The sequence below is a fragment of the Magnolia sinica genome, chromosome 8, assembly GCF_029962835.1.
Source record: "Magnolia sinica isolate HGM2019 chromosome 8, MsV1, whole genome shotgun sequence".
Classification (NCBI taxonomy): Eukaryota; Viridiplantae; Streptophyta; class Magnoliopsida; order Magnoliales; family Magnoliaceae; genus Magnolia; species Magnolia sinica.
Genome location: NC_080580.1, coordinates 26337223 through 26360640, shown reverse-complemented (window position 1 = coordinate 26360640; position 23418 = coordinate 26337223). Strand labels below are relative to the sequence as shown.

At 44.6% G+C, this 23418-nt stretch overlaps 1 protein-coding gene across 1 annotated transcript in view; it reads left to right on the top strand.

Moving 5' to 3' along the window:
- LOC131253124 (protein IN2-1 homolog B-like) overlaps window positions 1-23418 on the top strand; it is a 94271-nt gene that overhangs the window by 42747 nt on the left and 28106 nt on the right. The gene's annotated exons all lie outside the window — the stretch shown is intronic.

The window sequence follows — 23418 nt, the reverse complement described above, 5'->3', positions numbered from 1 at the left end:
GTGTAATCGCGTCCCACCATGCTGTACGTATTCTATCCAGGCCGCCCAGTTGTCTGTGCACCCATCAGGTCCAGCATGCAGTCGGGCTGACCGTCCAAAGTGGCCCACCTGCTGTGCAAATTACATCTATGCTGTCCATATTTATCTGGTGGGGCCCATTTGGGAGGTGTAGGCCCACCTGTTAGCTGTATAAGGCCCACTTGCTATGAGGCCCATTATGATGTACAGTGGGCCTTTGTGTGAGGCCTATGTGATGAGGCATGATGCGATGTTTATGCGGCCTGTGTTCGAGGCCCATGTGATGGGGCCCACCTGTTATATATTTAATGCCCATGTGCAGGGCCCACATGTTGTGTATTTAGGGCCCATGGGTTGAGGCCCATTGTGATGTATTAGGGCCCGTGGGTTATGACCCATTGTGAGGTATTTGAGGCCCATGGGTGAGGCCCGATGTGATGTATGTGTGGCCGTTATGTTACGGATGAATCCCTTATGTGGGCCACTCCTTGGGAGCAATGTTGGTTAGATGTCCACATTGATGAGCAATGATAGTTAGATGTCCTCATTGTGACCTTCCCTTAGACCTTGTTAAACCCAATTTTTACTAATTCCGATTGTCATGACCGATTATCGATTCCGATTGACGTGACCGATTTGTCGATTCTGATTATCGATCGATTCCGATTGTCATGACTGATTGCCGATTCTGATTGACGTGACCGATTTGTCGATTCTGATTATCGATTGATTCCGATTGTCATGACCGATTGCCGATTCCAATTGACGTGACCGATTTACTGATTCTGATTATCAATTAATTCCGATTGTAGTGACTGATTGTCGATTCTGATTGACGTGACCGATTTGCCGATTCTGATTATCGATTGATTCTGATTGTCATGACCGATTGCCGATTCCGATTGACGTGACCGATTTACCGATTCTGATTATCGATTGATTTTGTTTGTCATAACCGATTGCCGATTCTGATTGATGTAACCAATTTGTCGATTCTGATTATTGATTGATTCCGATTGTCATGACCGATTGCCGATTCTGATTGACGTGACCAATTTGTCGATTCTGATTATCGATTGATTCCAATTATCATGACCGATTGTCGATTCTGGTTGACGTGACCGATTTGCCAATTCCGATTATCGATCAATTCAGATAATCGAGGCCAATTCTGATTGTCGATGCCGATTGTATAAGCCGTTTTCGATTGTCAAGACTGAGTGTCGAGGCCGATTCCGAGTGTCGAGGCCGATTTTGATTGTCCAGACCTATGTGATGAGGCCCATTGTGATGCATTTGAGGGTCAAGCGATGAAGCCCATTGTGATGTATGTTAGGCTCATGTGAAAGGCCCATTATGATGTATGTTAGGCCCATGTGAAAGGCCCATTGTGATGTGTATTAAGCTCTTGAGTGAGGTCCATGGTGTTGTATATCAAGCCCTTTGTGAGGCCATGGGTCCACTATATGTGAGGCTTTATGTGGGCCACTCCTTGGGGGTAATGTTGGTTAAATGTCCACATTGTCGAGGCCGATTGTTGATGCTGATTGTCGGTGCTAGTTATTGATACCGATTATGAGTATGTGACAGCATAGCATCCCGATACATGCCCATACGCATCATCTGCATGTTTGTTATGAGATGTGGTTGACCATTGCATATGACATTAAGCATGTTGCTATGAGACTCCTTGATAGGCGGAGATTGTCTCACATGAGTACACGGTATGCGAAGGATTGATGCATGACTGGATTGTATGACTCATGCATCTTGCATTGTGTTGTGATTACTGTACGCCCTAGCGACATCAGGGTTATAGCCTCCACAGGTATTTTGTGGATGACCAGATGGGACACCTAAAATCTGTTCTACATGGGGTGCTATAGATATCCCTGGGTGAAAGTCCCTAAACCCTCTTGGTTCCAGAAGTTGCTCCAACTCTAAACCGAGTGGATGCATGAGCGCAAGAGGGCCGTATACCATTAGGCCGCGTCTCCCACTATATCGTGGTCGGTTGGAAGGGGGTACGGCCTTATCTGCCCGAGCGGAGGGGGCATTGCTAGGCTGAGTTTGACCAGCTCGAGGAATGGGTCCGCTATCGACTAGCCGGGCCCGATATTGGTAGGCGGATAGTGAGGTCTCTTCCACTCACCTTGTTGCGCACGATGGGGCGGCAACCTGGTTTGGAGTGTAATAGACCCCGGTGATTCTCCAGAGAGTAACCGTACTGATATGTGGACTTATTGAGCAGGAATTGCATATTCATTCATTCATTCGTCCACTATCCACTTGGGTTGGTGGTGCGTAACTATTTGTTACGTGTACCTTCGTATGACCAGGATTTTGGTTAGGCGCGCGACTAACCTGAGATCAGGAGTTTGCTGAGTTGACTATTTAAATTTAGGTATGAGACTGGTTTGGATAGAAGTCCCTTGTGATGGACCCCGTAGCCTGCGATACTATGTACTATCATCCCGACTTTAGACTCCAGCATGATCATTTCATTCGCACTGTATATTACATTGCATCTGCAGTACTTAAGCATTTTGGGTTACTATGTTTCTGCACTTATATGGCCTAGACGGACTTAACAGGATTTACATATTGCATTTTACCCTCGTCATCTGATATTTGGCTCTCTTTGACTCCTCATTTGTATAGCTGATTTATATTGCGTACTCTGATATTACATGACTCATGGGCTTACCAATATAATTCCGCTTACTCTAATATCATATCATATCTTATCAATATTTCCATTTATTCCATTGTATGATTTATGGCATTGTATTGTATACCTGACACTTACTTTGTGCACACACTTTCATCACCCTCTAAGCTTTCTATAAGCTTATGCACGATAGATGCGTGCAGGTAAGGTTAGGTTGTAGCAGCGTCGAGCTTGGAGCATGCAGCCGTCTTCTGGAGCTTTAATTTTTGATATATGTATTTTCCTTTCAGCACTGTATTCAAATGATTATATTAATGGATATGTGATGATGATGTTGCCTTTATGATATGAGTATACTTGTGGTTATGCTTCTTATAAGACAAATGTATGTTGAAAAATCCTCCTTGTAGAATTCTAAGATCGGAACCTGGTGTATAGACGTTGGGAGCCGAGAATGGGGTACTACGGAGGCTGTCAGCACCTGGTTCGGTGATCGTGATTCATGTGAATCCGATTTCCAGGTTTGGGGTGTGACAGAAGTTGGTATCAGAGCATAACTTAGGAATACCTGAGGATAACATCACATATCTGCTATGAATTTAGGACAGTTAGGTCCCGAGTGCATGACCTTCCGACTTAGTTCTCTATCATATGTGCCTTCGAGAGTTCTCAAGGCTGATAGGCCCCTTGCTCCTTTATATAAGACACGGCGCCTGAGAGAGTGAGCTGAGCTACTCCCGCGTTTGAGACCAAGGTGGCTCCGACTATATCAGTGAGCGTGAATCAGCTTCAGAAGGTACTACAGACGATGATCGCGATTCTTCAGGGGCAGAGTAGGAAACCCGCTCATGACAGTGCAAATTTTGAGGACAAAATTTTTATTAGGAGGGGAGAGCTATCAAGCCCGAGTCCTAGCGTCCATCTCGTTCCGTAGGATCCCGCGGTCCTTCCGGTCAAATTTCGGTGACTTGCCACCCTTAAATTTTATTTACGCGCGACATTGAGTTCCATCTTGTAAACCCGAAGCGATTCAATCCAAGACTTACGCCATTGCGACCGCGTTGTCGCCGCAGTTCCGACGCCGGGCCTCGTGCGCCAGTCCGACCTCTACATTACAAGTTGTGGTCCGCACATTATAAAGGTCGTGGACCGCATGTTGCGGGACCCACTTATCACATGGCACCATTCCCAACTGGGGTGACATCATCCAAAGTCATCATTGCTTTTTAGTCAAAGCAATGATTGTCTTACATCTCATTATGGCATGCCTCCTTGCAATTAATGATGGCCTTACAAAGCCATCATTACATATCTCTCTCTTACCTCTCTCTCTCCTTCTCCATTTCTATTCCTTACAATCTCCAACCGTCCATGAAAGCTCCCCAAATCTAGCAACTTCAAGCTTTAGCCCCTCCTAATCCAACCCTCCAAACCCCATCTTCACCATTAAAATCCCTCCCTTGTAGCTGAGAAGACCGAAGGCGGAAGAAGAAGGAGATCTAGGGCCTTGAGGTGGGTGCTTCTCTCTCTCACTCTCTCTTTCTCTCTCTCTCCCTTCCCCGTTTGTGGCCCACCTGATATATGAGTTTATCGACGCTGTCCGCAAGTGGGACAGCCTTGCCGTCCATCAAGCAGGGCCCTCCCTACTGATCGTCCAGCAGCACCATTACTGCTCGTTTTTGGGGCAGGCCCTGGATGATGGGAAAGCACAAATCTCTGCTCGATTTTTGGAGTGGAGTGGCCCACTGACATGGACCCCACCTTGATGTATGTGTCCTATATCCTCAGCCGTCCATCTGCATGGCCCAAATTTGATGATTTGTGGGCTGCACAGTAACAGCAACCACAAGACCGTCCACCTGCTTGGACGAGCATGTTTACAAGAGAAACATAAATGTCAGCTTGACCTGTGGGCCCCACCATGATCTATGTGTGGTGTCCACACCGTCCCATGGTTGGATGTAGGACCCACATGGTACAGGCGCCTTATCCAGACCGTCCAGGTTATGGCCCCACATGATATATGTGTTGCGTCCATCCCTGTCCGCCATCTCTGTGAGGCCTGCCATGTGGATGTGTTGTATCCACCGTTCAATCACTGGACGGTGGGAAGCAGCTTGGCTGAAGTACCTCACACTAGCTGCAAGGCTGTGTGTTGACGCAGCAGGTCCGTGGGACCCACCTGGATCGGAAGTGGATTGGGTGGAATGTCTCCCACCAGCCACCAAGATGGATGTGAAGTATATCCACACCGTCCACCAGCAGAGGATGGTGGAACTCCACCTTGGTGTATGAATTCCATCTACACCGTCCATCCAGGCCTTGGCTTTAGACGGTGGAAGATCCAAATCTCTAGTGGGCCACACCCACGTGGACCCAAATGTTATGTGTACTGCACCCAGACCGTCCAGCAAAGGACGGCGGGGCCACATGGTGTTTGTATTGTATCCTCACTGTCCAGCCCTTGGACGGTGGGAAGGTGCTGACGCACCTGAAGTATCAGGTATTGTTGCATCCAAGCCCTCCTGCCACGTGTGTGGGGACCACACCATGATGAATGCATTTTATCTTGGCCATCTACCATTTACATTCATCCGGACAGAGATCCCATGATGCATGCGTCTCATCCAACTGTCCATCTGTGCTGGATATGGATGGACGGTGCTGTGGGTTACATGGCCTTGGCACGTGTGTAGCATCCCTGCTATCCACCATCCAGCAAAGGACGGTGGGACCCACATGATTTACCATCTGTTGTTGCAGCTAGGACTCCCAGCTGATGGGCCACCACGTGGCTCCCCCTTATCAATGTGTTGTATCCAACCGTCCATCAGGACAGTGGTACCCACCATAATCTATGCATCTTATCCACATTGTCCAATGTTAGGACGGTGGGTCCCACTATTGGCTGACGTCACTAAGTTCTATAGGTTTGATCAGGAGGTATGTTGATTCAAACCGTCTAATAGGTGGACCACACTTCAGTGGAGTGATCGTCTACCATTGAATCTGTTTGGGAGTCACATAGGTGCTGGATCATGCTTACACGGTGCCACGGGACCCACCATGATGCATTTATTATATTTGCACCGTCCATTCACCTGGACGGTGGGCCACCTTGCTATATATACATATCCCTCACCGTCGAGTTGTCTGGACGGTTGGCCCTACTAAGATGTATGTGTTTTATATCTCATGCCATTCATCTGGAATGGGACGGTGGGGGCCCACCTGTTGTGTAATCGCATCCCACCATGCTGTACGTATTCTATCCAGGCCGCCCAGTTGTCTGTGCACCCATCAGGTCCAGTGTGCAGCTGGGCTGACCGTCCAAAGTGGCCCACCTGCTGTGCAAATTACATATATGCTGTCCATATTTATCTGGTGGGGCCCATTTGGGAGGTGTAGGCCCACCTGTTAGCTGTACAGGGCCCACTTGCTATGAGGCCCATTATGACGTACATTGGGCCTTTGTGTGAGGCCTATGTGATGAGGCATGACGCGATGTTTATGCGGCCCATGTTCGAGGCCCAACGTGATGTGTTTGAGGCCCATGTGATGGGGCCCACCTGTTATATATTTAATGCCCATGTGCAGGGCCCACATGTTATGTATTTGGGGCCCATGGGTTGAGGCCCATTGTGATGTATTAGGGCCCGTGGGTTGTAGCCCATTGTGAGGTATTTGAGGCCCATGGGCGAGGCCCGATGTGATGTATGTGTGGCCGTTATGTTACGAATGAATCGGCCACTCCTTGGGAGCAATGTTGGTTAGGTGTCCACATTGATGAGTAATAATAGTTAGATGTCCTCATTGTGACCTTCCCTTAGACCTCGTTGAACCCAATTTTTACTGATTCCGATTGTCATGACCAATTATCGATTCCGATTAACGTGACCGATTTACCGATTCTGATTATCGATTGATTTCGATTGTCATGACCGATTGCCGATTCCGATTAACATGATCGATTTACCGATTCTGATTATCGATTGATTCCGATTGTTATGACCGATTGTCGATTCTAATTGATGTGACTGATTTGCCGATTCTGATTATCGATTGATTCCGATTGTCATGACCGATTGCCGATTCCGATTGACGTGACCGATTTGCCGATTCTAATTATTGATTGATTCCGATTGTCATGATTGATTGCCGATTCCGATTGATGTGACCGATTTGCCGATTCTGATTATCGATTGATTCCGATTATCATGACCGATTGTCGATTTCGATTGACGTGACCGATTTACCGATTTTGATTATCAATTGATTCCGATTGTCGTGGCTGACTGCCGATTCTGATTGACGTGACCGATTTGCCGATTCTGATTATCGATTGATTCTGATTGTCATGACCGATTGCCGATTCCGATTGACGTGACCGATTTACCGATTCTGATTATCGATTGATTTTGTTTGTCATAACCGATTGCCGATTCCGATTGATGTAACCAATTTGTCGATTCTGATTATTGATTGATTCCGATTGTCATGACCGATTGCCGATTCTGATTGACGTGACCAATTTGTCGATTCTAATTATCGATTGATTCCAATTATCATGACCGATTGTCGATTCTGGTTGACGTGACCGATTTGCCAATTCCGATTATCGATCGATTCAGATAATCGAGGCCAATTCTGATTGTTGAGGCCGATTCTGATTTGTCGAAGCCGATTGTATAGGCCGTTTTCGATTGTCAAGACCGAGTGTCGAGGCCGATTTCGAGTGTCAAGGCTAATTCCGTTTGTCGAGGCTGATTTTGATTGTCGAGACCTATGTGATGAGGCCCATTGTGATGCATTTGAGGGTCAAGCGATGAAGCCCATTGTGATGTATGTTAGGCACATGTGAAAGGTCCATTGTGATGTGTATTAAGCTCTTGAGTGAGGTCCATGGTGTTGTATATCAGGCCCTTTGTGAGGCCATGGGTTCACTATATGTGAGGCTCTATGTGGGCCACTCCTTGGGGGTAATGTTGGTTAAATGTCCACATTGTCGAGGCCAATTGTTGATGCTGATTGTCGGTGCTAGTTATTGATACCGATTATGAGTATGTGACAGCATAGCATCCCGATACATGCCCATACGCATCATTTGCATGTTTGTTATAAGATGTGGTTGACCATTGCATATGACATTGAGCATGTTGCTATGAGACTCCCTGATAGGCAGAGATTGTCTTACATGAGTACACGGTATGCGCAGGATTGATGCATGACTGGATTGTATGACTCATGCATCTTGCATTGTGTGTTGTGATTACCGTACGCCCTAGCGACATCAGGGTTGTAGCCTCGACAGGTATTTTGTGGATGACCAGATGGGACAACAGAAATCTGTTTTACATGGGGTGTTATAGATATCCCTGGGTGAAAGTCCCTAAACCCTCTTGGTTCCAAAGGTTGCTCCAACATCTAGACCGAGTGGATGCATGAGCGTAAGAGGGCCGTACACCGTTAGGCTGCATCTCCCACTATGTCGTGGTCGGTTGGAAGGGGGTACGGTCTTACCTGCTCGAGAGGAGGGGGCATTGCTCGGCTGAGTCTGACCAGATCGAGGAATGGGTCCACTATTGACGAGCCGAGCCCGATATTGGTAGGCGGATAGTGAGGTCTCTTCCACTCACCTTGTTGCGCGTGATGAGGCGACAACCTGGTTTGGAGTATAATAAACCCCGGTGATTTCCCAGAGAGTAATCGTACTAATATGTGGACTTATTGAGCAGGAATTGCATATTCATTCATTCATTCGTCCACTATCCACTCGGGCTGGTGGTGCGTAACTATTTGTTACGTGTACCTTCGCATGACTAGGATTTCGGTTAGGCGCACGACTAACCTGAGATTAGGAGTTTGCCATATTAAGTCTGACTATCTAAATTTAGGTATGAGACTTGTTTAGATAGAAGTCTCTTGTGGTGGACCCCGTAGCCTGCGATACTATGTACTATCATCCCGACTTCACACTCCAGCATGATCATTTCATTCGCACCGCATATTACATTGCATCTGCAGTACTTAAGCATTTTGAGTTATTATGTTTCTGCACTTATATGGCCTAAACGGACTTAACATGATTTACATATTACATTTTACCCTCGTCATCAATGGGCGTCAATCCAACAAGTGGGCCACATCATTGAGTCGCACTAATGGGGCTCATGCACATCAAGTGCGTTACATCAATGGGCCGCACAATTGCACAATAGGTAGACTCGGCACATGCAGCAGATGAGCTCCACCAGATGGTTAGTGTGGATATAGAATGCATACATCTAGTGGGTCACACATCCCACGGACGGTGTGAATAAAACATACATCGAGGCTGGCCCTATATGACCTGGACGGTTAGGGTGGAACATATGAGGTGGGCTCTGCTCACGGGTTTCAAATACATTACAAGGGACCTTACCAAATGGGCTTTGAATACATCTCAATGGGCCTCAACCCATGGGCCCTGATATATATCATAATGGGGTGCCTGCCCTGGATGGCGTGGATAAAAATACATCATGGTGCATCCCATCCAAATAGTTGGACAGTATGGATATAAAAACATATATATCATGTAGAATCCATGTGTACAACGGATGCATCAAGGTGGGCCTCACACAGATGGATTGCATGGAACGAACTACATATGTCACACGGGTTCCACATCCCACGGCCAGAGATTGGGTGGTGAGGGTAAATAAATACATCATGTTGGCCCACACTGCATATGGACGGTACGCTTATTCAACACATAATATCATATAGTAAGGAGGGCCCCACCGTCCAATAGTTGCTGGGCGATGTGAATAAGGAGTGCATGCATCAAGATGGGCACCTCGAATGGACCACAAAATACATCAAAGTGGGCCCAATAAATGGGTTACAAAATACATCAAAGTGGGCCTCATAACATGGGCCTCCTATACATTAAGGTGGCCCCTCCCTGGACGGGCCACAATAAATCAAGATGGACCCCCCTCACATGGTCGTACGTACATCAAATGGGTCACACCAAATAGAAGTGGTGATAATGATTTCCACCAATTAAGTTCCTAATGTCCACCATAACATACGTTTTCCATCCAACATGTTCATAAATTAACGTAATGATAGATGAAGTGGAACAAATATCAACTTAATAGGAAACTCCCATGGCCCCTTAGAAATTTTTTGAACGGTGGAAGTCATTGTCCCCTACCTTGAATGGTGGGGTCCACTTAAACTTTAGATCTGACTTATTTATTTTTTTTTTTTTTGTCTCAAGCCTGTTAAGACAAGCTTGCTAAATGGTTGGACGATTTGGATGCAACACATGCATCAAGGGCGGGGTCCACATGAGCTATGGATCTGACTCATTATTTAGCACACGCCATGAAATGAGCTTACAAAATGGATGGACATCTTGGACGCAACACATGCATTGTGATGGAGGTCCACATAAAGGCCCACCATCATATGTATATTATATAATATAATATATATAAAAAATCTATATAAGATATATATGATATATACAATATAATATATATAGACACATACACACATCAGCCCACACGTGGGGTGATCCCACGTCGTTGGTGGGGTCCACTAGCCGTCCAACAGCAGCTAGACGGAATTAATAAAACACAAGCATCATGGTGGTTCCACCGTCCAGGCGCCTGGACTGTAGGAATAAAATACTTACATCACTATGGGTCCCACGTGGGGCCCACCATAATGTTTAAATGCCATCCAATCCGTCTATAAGGTCACGTAGACCCAAATGAAGAGGGAGAACAAATTTCATGTTGATTCAAAACTTCTGAATGCCCAAAAAGGGGAGTTTTAAAGGCAGACGTTCAATCACACTGTTGTCTGTGACGTGGGCCACCTGAGCTCCAAACACAGTTGAATTTTTTTGGTTAGGGCCCACTTCCCTCAGAGGCCTACCACATGCACGGTGTAGATATTCTACTCACATCACAGTGGGGCCCATGGTTGAGACCCTGTCCGTCCATCCACAGGACATCCTGCCGTCCTCAGTAGTGTCAGCAGCAGCAGGCACTGCTGCTGCTCTCTGTTTTTTATTTTTTAAAATCTGAATTTTCAGGGTTTTTCATACATGGGGCCCGCATCAGGTAAATCCACTCCATCCATTACATTCCATGGCTCGAGACAATCTGAACGAGTCCAAGTTTGAGGTATTTTGAATATATATAAATATTATGGTAGATTTTCAATGGTAGAAAATACTATTTTCTATGGTGTGGCCCGTCAGAGTATCAGATTCATTTCATTTTTTGGTTCAACGACTAAAATAATCCGGGGAATGAAATGGGCAGCTTGGATTAAATTAATGTATCAAGGTGGGGCCTGTATGAATGACCCACCCAAAAGTCTAAAATCTCACCTATGTCATGTATATATATTATATTTATATATTTGGGTTAGCTTGCCAGTGCACACCCATGCCAGTTCACGACCTCCATGTTAGCCAGCTTCACGTCCAGCGTCTAGGGACGCTGGACGGCTTGGATAAACTCAGTATCATGGTGGTCCCACCTGTATGCGGCCCACACTTTATTAAGTTGGGTCTCACATGAATGTGGCCTACCTAATAAGTTTGATAGTGCTTTCTCATCATCCATAAGGTAGAGTTCACAAGACTTGGATGGTTTGGATAAGACGTATATCAAAGTGGAGTTCATTCCAAGTGGGCCACACATCACACAAAAATGAAAAGAGAAAGAGAAGCACCTACCTTAAATCTTGGACTCCTTCTTCCACCAATGTGATCTAGAGCTCCAAAGGAACAAGATTCAATGGTTGAGATGGATTTTAGAGGGTTGGATTTAAGGGTGGAGAGCTTGCAAAAGGGTTGGAAATGGAGAGCTCTAATGGATGTTGGGAGCTCTCTCTCTTGCTAGGAAATAAGAAAGAAAGAGGGAGGGAGAGTGATAAGAGAGAGAGAGAGAGAGAGAGAGAGAGTAATAAATGCATGTCATAATGAATATAAGGGAGGGGTTAGGGGTCTAGACTAGCTATAGGTGGCTAGGGGTCTAAACTAGCTATAGGTGGCTAGGGGTCTAGACTAGCCATAGGTGGGTAGGAAATTATGAGGATGATGATGTCATACATGCATAGGGTGGCGTGCCATGCCATAGGTGGGTCCCACAAATGCGATCAAGGTTCAAATAAAGCGTGGCCTACATCTTTTGATGTACATCTCGGATTGTCATACGAGATGTGGCGTTGGAACCGCAGCGATGATGTGGTCGCAATGACATAGAACTTAGGTCAAGCCGACTCGAAATTACAGGATGACACTCAAGGTCGCGTGCAACTATTATCTACGCATCGCAGGTCGCCGGAATTCAACCGAGAGGACCGCAGGAGCCTATGGAATGGTACAGGCTAGGATACAAGTCTCACAGCTCTCCCTTCCTAATAAAAATTTCGTCCTCGAAATTTAAAACACATTACGACCAATGCAAAGCTCACAAAGGGAGGGAAAATCTTATTAGAACACAACATACCAACATAATCAAATGCCAAGGAGATGGAGACAACGCCCACAAATCTCAGCCTCTTGCTCTCTAGACGCCTCATCAGCAGTATGATGATCCAACTGAACCTCGAATCCTGAATCAGAAACGATTGAAACTGGAATACAATACAACCTCACAATCTCAACGAAAGGGAGCTATATCAGAAAATCTCTAAGTTATTCGAACTCGGGGATCTAATTTTCTAAGTTCTCAACAATCATATAGTGAAAGGTAGTTATCAGTAAATATGTGATGTTATCTTCAGGTATTCCCAAGTTATGCTCTGATACCATCTTCTGTCACGCCCCAAACCAGGAAATCGGATTCACAGGAATCTCGATTGCCGAATCTGGTTCCGACAGCCTCCGTAGTACCCCATTCTCGGATCCTAGCGTTCATACGCCAGATTCCGATCCTGGGATCCTACAAGGAGGATTTTTTTTTTGCCAATGTACATTTATCTCGTAATAAGCATAACCACAAGTATACCCAAATCATAAAGGCAACATCATCATCACATATCCACTAATATAATCATTTGAATACAATGCTGAAAGGGAAATACATATATAAAAAACCAAGCTCCAGAAGACTGCTGCACGCTCCAAGCTCAACAATGCTGCAACCTAACATCTCCTGCACGCATCTATCGTGCATAAGCTTATAGAAGCTTAGAGGGTGGTGTAAGTGTGTGCACAAGATAAGTGCCAAGTATTCAATACAATGCCATCATCATACGGTACTGAAAATACTTGTAATCCATAAATCGTACAATATCGGAATAAACAGCTATACGGACAAGATCATGAATTATCAGAGTAAGCAGAAATACTGACAAGACCATGAGTCAATTAATATCAGAATACGCAATATCAGACAGCTATGCAAATAAGGAGTCATAAAGAGTTAAATATCAGATGTCGAGGATGCGATGTAATATGCAATTCCTGATGAGTTCACGAATAGCGTCAGCTATACCGAGACCACATAAATGCAGAAACACGGTAATCTAAAATGCTAAGTACTGCAGATGCAATGTAATATGTGGTGCGAATGAAATGACCAAGCTGGAGTGAAGTCGGGATGGTAGTACGTAGTATCGCAGGCTATGGGGTCCATCACAGGGGACTTCTATCCAAACCAGTCCCATACCTAAATTTGGATAGTCAGACTCAATGTGGTAAACTCCTGATCTCAAGTTAGTCGCGCGCTCCAACCGAAATCTTGGTCATTGCGAAGGCACACGTAATAACTAGTTGCGCACCACCAATCCGAGTGGATAGTGAATGAATGAATGCATGAGTGAGTATGCAACTCCTGCTCACTAAATCCACATATCAGTATAGTTCATCTCTGGGATCATCACCGGGGTGTGATACACTTCAAATGGCACTGCCGCTCTCCTAGCCGCACAGTCCAAGTGAGCATAAGAAACCTCACTATCCGCCTAGCCAATAGTCTGCCAATACCTATCCGGCACGTCGATAGCGGACCCATTCACGAGTTGGTCAAACTCAGCCTAGTATTGCCCCCTACCCTCGGGCGGGTAAGGCCACACCTCCTCCCAACCGACCACGACACAGTGGGAGACGCGGCCTCTTGGTATTCGGCACTCGGGCGCTCATGTATCCACTCGGTCTCGACGTTGGGGCGTCTCCTGGCCACGGAGGTTTAGGGATTTTCACCCAGGGACATCTATGGCGCCCGTATGCTAGAACCAAACATTTCCGGTGTCACATTTGGCCATCCACGATACACCTGTGGAGGCTACGACCCTGATGTCGCTAGGGCGTACAGAAATCATAATGCGAGATGTATGAGTCATACAATCCAGTCATGCATCAATCCTACGCATACTGCGTGCTCATGTGAGATAACCTCCGCCTATTAGGGAGTCTCATAACAACATGCTCAATGTCATATGCAATGATCAACCACATCTCATAACAAACATGCAGATGATGCGTATGGGCATGTATCATGATGCTATGCTGTCACATACTCATAAACGGCCTCAACAATGTGGACATTTAACCAACATTGCCCCTAAGGATATTTAACCAACATTGTGCCCAAGGAATGGCCCACATAGAGCCAAACATATAATGGGCCCACGACCCCAAACAAAGGCCTGATATACCACACAGTGGGCCTTACTCAAGGGACACATATACACAATAGGCGGGCCCTGCTCAAGGGCCTCAAATACATAACATGTGGGCCCTACACATGGGTCTTGAATACATCAAATGGGCCATGCATCATGGGCCATGAATACATCACGATGGGCTTTTATCATGGGCCTAACATACATCATAATGGGCTCCATAGCCTGGTCCTCAAAGGCATCCTAATGGGCCTCATCGCATAGGCCTCATATACATCATATTAGGCCTTAAACACGGCCTGAATGCACATCACAACGGTCCTCAAATACGGGCTGCATATACATTTCATTGGGCCTCAACAATCGACCTCGATATTCGGCCTCAATACTCGGAATCGACACTCGATAATCGGTACCGATAATCAACATGTATAATAAGACGGGGTCCATAAATGGACAACTAATCAGCAATAATGTAAGGATCAACTCTCGGCCGTGGTTATATCAATCCGATAGCACAGAACCATCTGTCTATGGCGAATGGGGCCCACTTATTTGGGTTAACCCACGAAGAGAATGGGCCTAACAAGACCTAATGGAAGGTTACAATGAGGACATCTAACCGTCATTGCCCATTAATGTGGACATTTAACCAACATTGCTCCCAAGTAGTGGCCTATGTAGAGTCAAACATAAGGTGGGCCCAAATATCCAATAGGTGGCCTCAAATAATCATCACTGGTGGGCCTTACACATGCAGTGCGTGGGCCTACGCATCACGGTGGGTCGATATATTGGGCTGCATCAATGGGCGTCAATCCAACAAGTGGGCCACATCATTGAGTCGCACTAATGGGGCTCATGCACATCAAGTGCGTTACATCAATGGGCCGCACAATTGCACAATAGGTAGACCCGGCACATGCAGCAGATGAGCTCCACCAGATGGTTAGTGTGGATATAGAATGCATACATCTAGTGGGTCACACATCCCACGGACGGTGTGAATAAAACATACATCGAGGCTGGCCCTATATGACCTGGACGGTTAGGGTGGAACATATGAGGTGGGCTCTGCTCACGGGTTTCAAATACATTACAAGGGACCTTACCAAATGGGCTTTGAATACATCTCAATGGGCCTCAACCCATGGGCCCTGATATATATCATAATGGGGTGCCTGCCCTGGATGGCGTGGATAAAAATACATCATGGTGCATCCCATCCAAATAGTTGGACAGTATGGATATAAAAACATATATATCATGTGGAATCCATGTGTACAACGGATGCATCAAGGTGGGCCTCACACAGATGGATTGCATGGAACGAACTACATATGTCACACGGGTTCCACATCCCACGGCCAGAGATTGGGTGGTGAGGGTAAATAAATACATCATGTTGGCCCACACTGCATATGGACGGTACGCTTATTCAACACATAATATCATATAGTAAGGAGGGCCCCACCGTCCAATAGTTGCTGGGCAATGTGAATAAGGAGTGCATGCATCAAGATGGGCACCTCGAATGGACCACAAAATACATCAAAGTGGGCCCAATAAATGGGTTACAAAATACATCAAAGTGGGCCTCATAACATGGGCCTCCTATACATTAAGGTGGGCCCCACTGGACGGGCCACAATAAATCAAGATGGGCCCCCCCTCACATGGCCGTACGTACATCAAATGGGTCACACCAAATAGAAGTGGTGATAATAATTTCCACCATTTAAGCTCCTAATGTCCACCATAACATACGTTTCCCATCCAACATGTTCATAAATTAACGTAATGATAGATGAAGTGGAACAAATATCAGCTTAATAGGAAACTCCCATGGCCCCTTAGAAATTTTTTGAACGGTGGAAGTCATTGTCCCCTACCTTGAATGGTGGGGTCCACTTAAACTTTAGATCTGACTTATTTATTTATTTATTATTTTTTTGTCTCAAGCCTGTTAAGACAAGCTTGCTAAATGGTTGGACGGTTTGGATGCAACACATGCATCAAGGGCGGGGTCCACATGAGCTATGGATCTGACTCATTATTTAGCACACGCCATGAAATGAGCTTACAAAATGGATGGACATCTTGGACGCAACACATGCATTGTGATGGAGGTCCACATAAAGGCCCACCATCATATGTATATTATATAATATAATATATATAAAAAATCTATATAAGATATATATGATATATACAATATAATATATATAGACACATACACACATCAGCCCACACGTGGGGTGATCCCACGTCGTTGGTGGGGTCCACTAGCCGTCCAACAGCAGCTAGACGGAATTAATAAAACACAAGCATCATGGTGGTTCCACCGTCCAGGCGCCTGGACGGTAGGAATAAAATACTTACATCACTATGGGTCCCACGTGGGGCCCATCATAATGTTTAAATGCCATCCAATCCGTCTATAAGGTCACGTAGACCCAAATGAAGAGGGAGAACAAATTTCATGTTGATTCAAAACTTCTGAATGCCCAAAAAGGGGAGTTTTAAAGGCAGACGTTCAATCACACTGTTGTCTGTGACGTGGGCCACCTGAGCTCCAAACACAGTTGAATTTTTTTGGTTAGGGCCCACTTCCCTCAGAGGCCTACCACATGCACGGTGTAGATATTCTACTCACATCACAGTGGGGCCCATGGTTGAGACCCTGTCCGTCCGTCCACAGGACATCCTGCCGTCCTCAGTAGTGTCAGCAGCAGCATGCACTGCTGCTGCTCTCTGTTTTTTGTTTTTTAAAATCTGAATTTTCAGGGTTTTTCATACATGGGGCCCGCATCAGGTAAATCCACTCCATCCATTACATTCCATGGCTCGAGACAGTCTGAACGAGTCCAAGTTTGAGGTATTTTGAATATATATAAATATTATGGTAGATTTTCAATGGTAGAAAATACTATTTTCTATGGTGTGGCCCGTCAGAGTATCAGATTCATTTCATTTTTTGGTTCAACGACTAAAATAATCCGGGGAATGAAATGGGCAGCTTGGATTAAATTAATGTATCAAGGTGGGGCCTGTATGAATGACCCACCCAAAAGTCTAAAATCTCACCTATGTCATGTATATATATTATATTTATATATTTGGGTTAGCTTGCCAGTGCACACCCATGCCAGTTCACGACCTCCATGTTAGCCAGCTTCACGTCCAGTGTCCAAGGACGCTGGACGGCTTGGATAAACTCAGTATCATGGTGGTCCCACCTGTATGCGGCCCACACTTTATTAAGTTGGGTCTCACATGAATGTGACCTACCTAATAAGTTTGATAGTGCTTTCTCATCATCCATAAGGTAGAGTTCACAAGACTTGGATGGTTTGGATAAGACGTATATCCAAGTGGAGTTCATTCCAAGTGGGCCACACATCACACAAAAATGAAAAGAGAAAGAGAAGCACCCACCTTAAATCTTGGACTCCTTCTTCCACCAATGTGATCTAGAGCTCCAAAGGAACAAGATTCAATGGTTGAGATGGATTTTAGAGGGTTGGATTTAGGGGTGGAGAGCTTGCAAAAGGGTTGGAAATGGAGAGCTCTAATGGATGTTGGGAGCTCTCTCTCTTGCTAGGAAATAAGAAAGAAAGAGGGAGGGAGAGTGATAAGAGAGAGAGAGAGAGAGAGAGAGAGAGAGAGAGAGAGTAATAAATACATGTCATAATGAATGTAAGGGAGGGGTTAGGGGTCTAGACTAGCTATAGGTGACTAGGGGTCTAAACTAGCTATAGGTGGCTAGGGGTCTAGACTAGCCATAGGTGGGTAGGAAATTATGAGGATGATGATGTCATACATGCATAGGGTGGCGTGCCATGCCATAGGTGGGTCCTACAAATGCGTTCAAGGTTCAAATAAAGCGTGGCCTACATCTTTTGATGTACATCTCAGATTGTCATACGAGACGCGGCGTTGGAACCGCAGCGATGATGCGGTCGCAATGACATAGGTCTTAGGTCAAGCCGACTCGAAATTACAGGATGACACTCAAGGTCGCATGCAACTGCTATCTACGCATCGCAGGTCATCGAAATTCAACCGAGAGGACTGCAGGAGCCTATGAAATGGTACAGGCTAGGATAGGAGTTGTTCACACCCCAAGTGCAGGGTTGTGTTGTAGTAATAAACTCGGTAAGACCGAGGTCGAATCCACAGGGACTGATATCTGTACGTTATCTGAAACCAAGTAGAAATAAAACTAGATTAAGATGTGATCTAAACAAATAAAATTTAGGGAATAATTATCTAAAACTTAAGTAATTCAGAGGAAGGAAACTAGGGATTCAGAGGATCCACTTGTAGGGATCAGGGAGATCTTCTGCCTGCGTCAAGGATTATGGAATTCAAACTGAACTTACTTGATCTGGTTTTCAAGAGATGAAAGGTATATGAATTAGATTGGATTCCATCATCTAACCATGCCCAGGAGACAAAGCAAATAACAGGATTAAACTAATTACCAACCAATCAAAAGTACATGGAAGTTAGGAAGAGTACTATCATCCAACCATGCCCAGGAGACGATGGTGAACAACAGGGCCTCCTGACGTCATAAACATCAAAAGGGAAAAAGAGATATTCAAAGCTATTGCAAACCCATTGTAATTTCAGTCACAACAGACCATTAAAGACTGAAAAAATATTCTTTTAATAATCAACTCAAAACCAAGTTCAGCTCATAAATTTAAATGAAAAGCAGGAAATAGTGTCTCCCATCTCGCTACAGGCTTCACCTCTTAGCCTTAGCTAAGAGGATTAGCCACTCATGATTGGCCTAAACCCAAAACAAATAGAAAGAAAAAGAAAACGAAAAAGAGAAGAAAAATAAAGAAATATTTCTTATCTTTTCTCTCTCATCTTCTCTCTCTGTCTTCTTTTCTTCCGTCCTTCCTCCAATCAGCCGCACAACCTCTCTCACGTGCCAGCCCTTCTTTTCTTTTCCTTTCCCTGACGTGCAGCAGCAGCAAAGAAAACTCCCTGACGTGAAGAACTCCCTGACGTGCAGCCCTTTTCCAAGCTCCCTCAATCCCCGATGCCCCCTAGCCGTCAGTTCTCTCTCTTTTTATAGCTTCAAAGGAGACGGTGGCTGGAAGTGCGTAAGAAGCTCTTACGCACTCCCTGTTGCAGCAGGAGATAGTTGCTTATGATGAAATTCTCCGGGGCCCATTCTAGAGCTCAGACAGGAGATCCACTCCATTCATCAACTTCTCCTTGGAATTTTCGGGTAGACAACCGGTTTTGGCTATCTGTCGATGCAGCTCAGGGAAGAATTCATTCCGTCGTCCATCCTTCTGGTGATCACGATTAACGCATACTCGCACGCATGGAGAGAAAAGGACACCTAGGCTTGAACTATAGGGCCCTTAGGCTCCTAATGGACGGCCCTGATTAAGCCAATGGGCCCTGATGGTGGCCCACAAGAGAGGACCGCAACCTCTGTTGCGAAACAGAGATCACGTACCCGTGCGCTGTGATGGTCGGTGGTGTCCGCAGTGATGTTTTCAATGAAATCCACTCCGTCTACTGAAATGCTGGCGAAAAACAAGTAAGAATTGACTGGTTTCATATTGAATTCCGTGTGGCCCACTAATTCTTTCGTTCCACCGTTAATCATCCGTTTTAACAGCTGAAATCCACTCTCCATTATCTTCCGAGATTACGCCACCTAGGCGATGTTCACGCCCACCCTCTTGATACAATGGACGGTTCAGATCATCACTCCAGGTGTCGAGTGGGTCCCACTGAGAGGGACCGGCGGACGACAGCGAAAACGCTGTTGCGTTTTTGGATTTGGAGAAGAAGCAGTCGGTCAGCGTGAGATGACCGACTTTGGCTGTAAGGGTGCACGGCTGGTGCACGTGCACCTTATGTACACTCAGTATACATGTGGGTCCCACTTGATGTATGTAAGAAATCCGCTCCATCCATTCATATTGTCAGCTCATTTAACCCGTTGAGACCAATTTTTAAGAATATCCAAATAGCAGGTGGGCCCAAAAGTAATGGTTTATGGGCTGATCTGTCCGTTGGGTCACTTCCACAGGGATCGAACGGATGAAATTCGAATTGTACGGTTAATTTATGGCCCTCAGGGCATGTATGAAGTTTTGACCTGAACGGATAGTGGGAACCCTGTGATCTTTTATTATGAACCAATTTTGGGCCACTTGAACTTCAGTTTCTCGATTTTCGCGGATCTCCGGTGTGTAAATTCGATGATCTTGGTCCCCTGGGGTCCGTCCCTTGCCTTGGTGTCATCAGAGCGTTAAATCCCAGCTTTAAACACCCTTTCTTAGTCTCAGTTCGTAATTACACCTTGCATCACATACACAGTTAAACCAAGCCGTTAAACAAAGTCATGCTCATAAATCCAGGTAATAAATGGGGTCTGATATGCAATATTTGACCCTCAACAAGAGTCTCACACTCCTCGTATGTAGTCTCGACACCAACAGTAATAGTTTTCGACTTTCCACCTGTGTACGAGTATTGCTTGTTTTCACATACTAACTCCCCGTCATAAGAGAATGGGATGATTCTCGTAGCTATTATCTAAAAACTAATACAATGACATATTATCAATAAATCATTAAACAATAGAAGCATATCATAAGATATAACTTGGTTAAATAATAGAAGACCGAGAACTCACTTTCCATAATAGATGAGGATGATGCAAAGCTTAAGGAAATAAAGAATAAACAAAGCGTTAAAATTTCAAATAAACAACTAGAGCTTATATAGATTAGAGCTTTAAAGATATGAATGATTTCATGTGGTGCTCGTTAAATTGAACGAGGCTATCTATCATGGAATTGAGTGAGGCAAGCATGAAAATTAACCTATGGCAAATTAGAAATTCAGCGAGGAAAGCATGAAAATTGACCCATGGGAAATTAGATTTGATGCATTCAATATACTTGTATTTTCCTATTGTATAAAATGTATATAGGCTACTGTTAAAGTACATGGACTACAAGTGTAAGTTTGACCTAATCTAAACCTTATTGAGTGCTCAATGTTCACAGTCTAATTTACGATGGAAGTTGAGCGAGGCAAATTGGAAATTCAGCGATGCAAAATGGAAATTGAGCGAGGCAAATTGGACATTCAGTGAGGCAAAATGGAAATTGAGCGAGGCAAACTAGAAATTAAGCGAGGCAAGCATGAAAATTAACCCATGGGAAACTAGAAATTGAGGGGGGCAAACTGAAAATTGAGCGAGACAAATTAGAAATTCAGCGAGACAAACTAGAAATTCAGCGATGCAAAATGGAAATCGAGCGAGGAAAACTGGACATTCAGTGACGCAAAATGGAAATTGAGTGAGGCAAACTGGAAATTGAGCGAGGCAATCATGAAAATTAACCCATGGGAAACTAGAAATTGAGGGGGGCAAACTAAAAATTGAGCGAGGCAAATTAGAAATTCAGCGAGGCAAACTATAAATTCAGCAAGGCAAACATGAAATCGAGCGAGGCAATGAAGAAATCGAGTGAGGCAAATAGAAAATTGAGCGAGGCAAGCTAGAAATTAAGCGAGGCAAACTGAAAATTAAGCGAGGCAATCTGAAAATTCAACGAGGCAAACAGGAAATTGAGCGAGGCAAACTAGAAATTGAGCGAGGCAAACTGAAAATTCAGCGAGGCAAGTAAAAAATTGAGTGAGGTAAACACGAAATTGAGCGAGGCAAGCTAGAAATTGAGCGAGGCGACCACAAACTTGAGCGAGGCAAACACGAAATTGATTGAGGGAAAAATGAAATTCATCGAGGCAAACATTAAATTGAACGAGCCTAGCATGAAATTAAGCGAGCCCTAATATGAAATTGAGCGAGCTTCAAATGGAATTGAGCGAGTTTCACATGAATTTGAACGAGTAGCGTATAAATTTGATTAAGCCTAACAAATGAAATTGTACGAGCCTCATGTGAAATTCATCGAGCCTAACATGGAATTGACTGAACTTCCCAAGAAATTGAACGAATAGTCGGTCAATTGTCATCAACTTAGGTTCATTTCAATTTCTGTTAGTTCTTCTTCAATTTCAAGCATGCAATGGTTAAGTTTGACCAAGCACCCTCTGTGAATTACTAGTTAAATTTGCACGGGTAGACTGTGAATTGTTGTTGAATGCTACAAAGTGAAGTAACTATAAACTTGACCTTATACCCATTAGTATTTTTTAAAGATATGTACCTTCTACAACCGTAGTACTGGTCAAATGCAGGTGGAGGAAGGCTGCTTTGGAATGAAGAATATTTTGAAAATTTTCAAAGACAGCAGATAACTGAAACGGAGATAACCTAGAATATTAGAAGTGTATAAATGCAACCAGTTTGAGGGATTTCACATCATCTGAACAAGATGAAAAATGGCAAAGTAAAATGAAAATATCCAGATGTGCAGAGGATTTTAGTAAGAAAAATTATTAAAAAAAACGTGCGTGCATATATTTTTGGTTACGAGGGAATAAAAGGAATGTATCTTGAAAAGTAGGTGTATTTTCGTCCCCAATTAATATGTCCGTACGTGAAAAGTAGACTGGGAAAGTATGTTTGGAGGGTTCAGATAAGATGCTGGTAAAAAGGTGGCGGTGGCCAATTTCTCGGAAGTTCCTGCACTGGGAACTCAAGTTGGGGCCACTGTGATATTGGTGGGAAATCCTCCCTGTCTGCCCGTTTTGTGAGTTCATTTCAGGACATAAGGCTAAAAAGGAACCATACCTAGCTCAAGTGAGCCGAAAACATGATAATTGAAAGTCCACAGTTGAAATATTCACGGGGCTGCATAGGTTTTGAATCATGTTAATATCTTTGTTTTCAGTTCATCCCAACAGGAATGACCTTATTAAGGGTATCGATGGCTGTAAACATTACTAGCAGGAATGACCTTGTTAACGGTATCCATGGCCTGTAAACATTACTGTCCAACCCAGGAAGGTTTCAATGGTAGGAATTTTCCTAACCACCTTTTCTTTTCGTACGGCCCATTGAGTCTTGAATCCTCCTCAATTTTGGTCTCATTTCTTAAAATGAGCTCACAAAACGGATGGACCGATTGGAT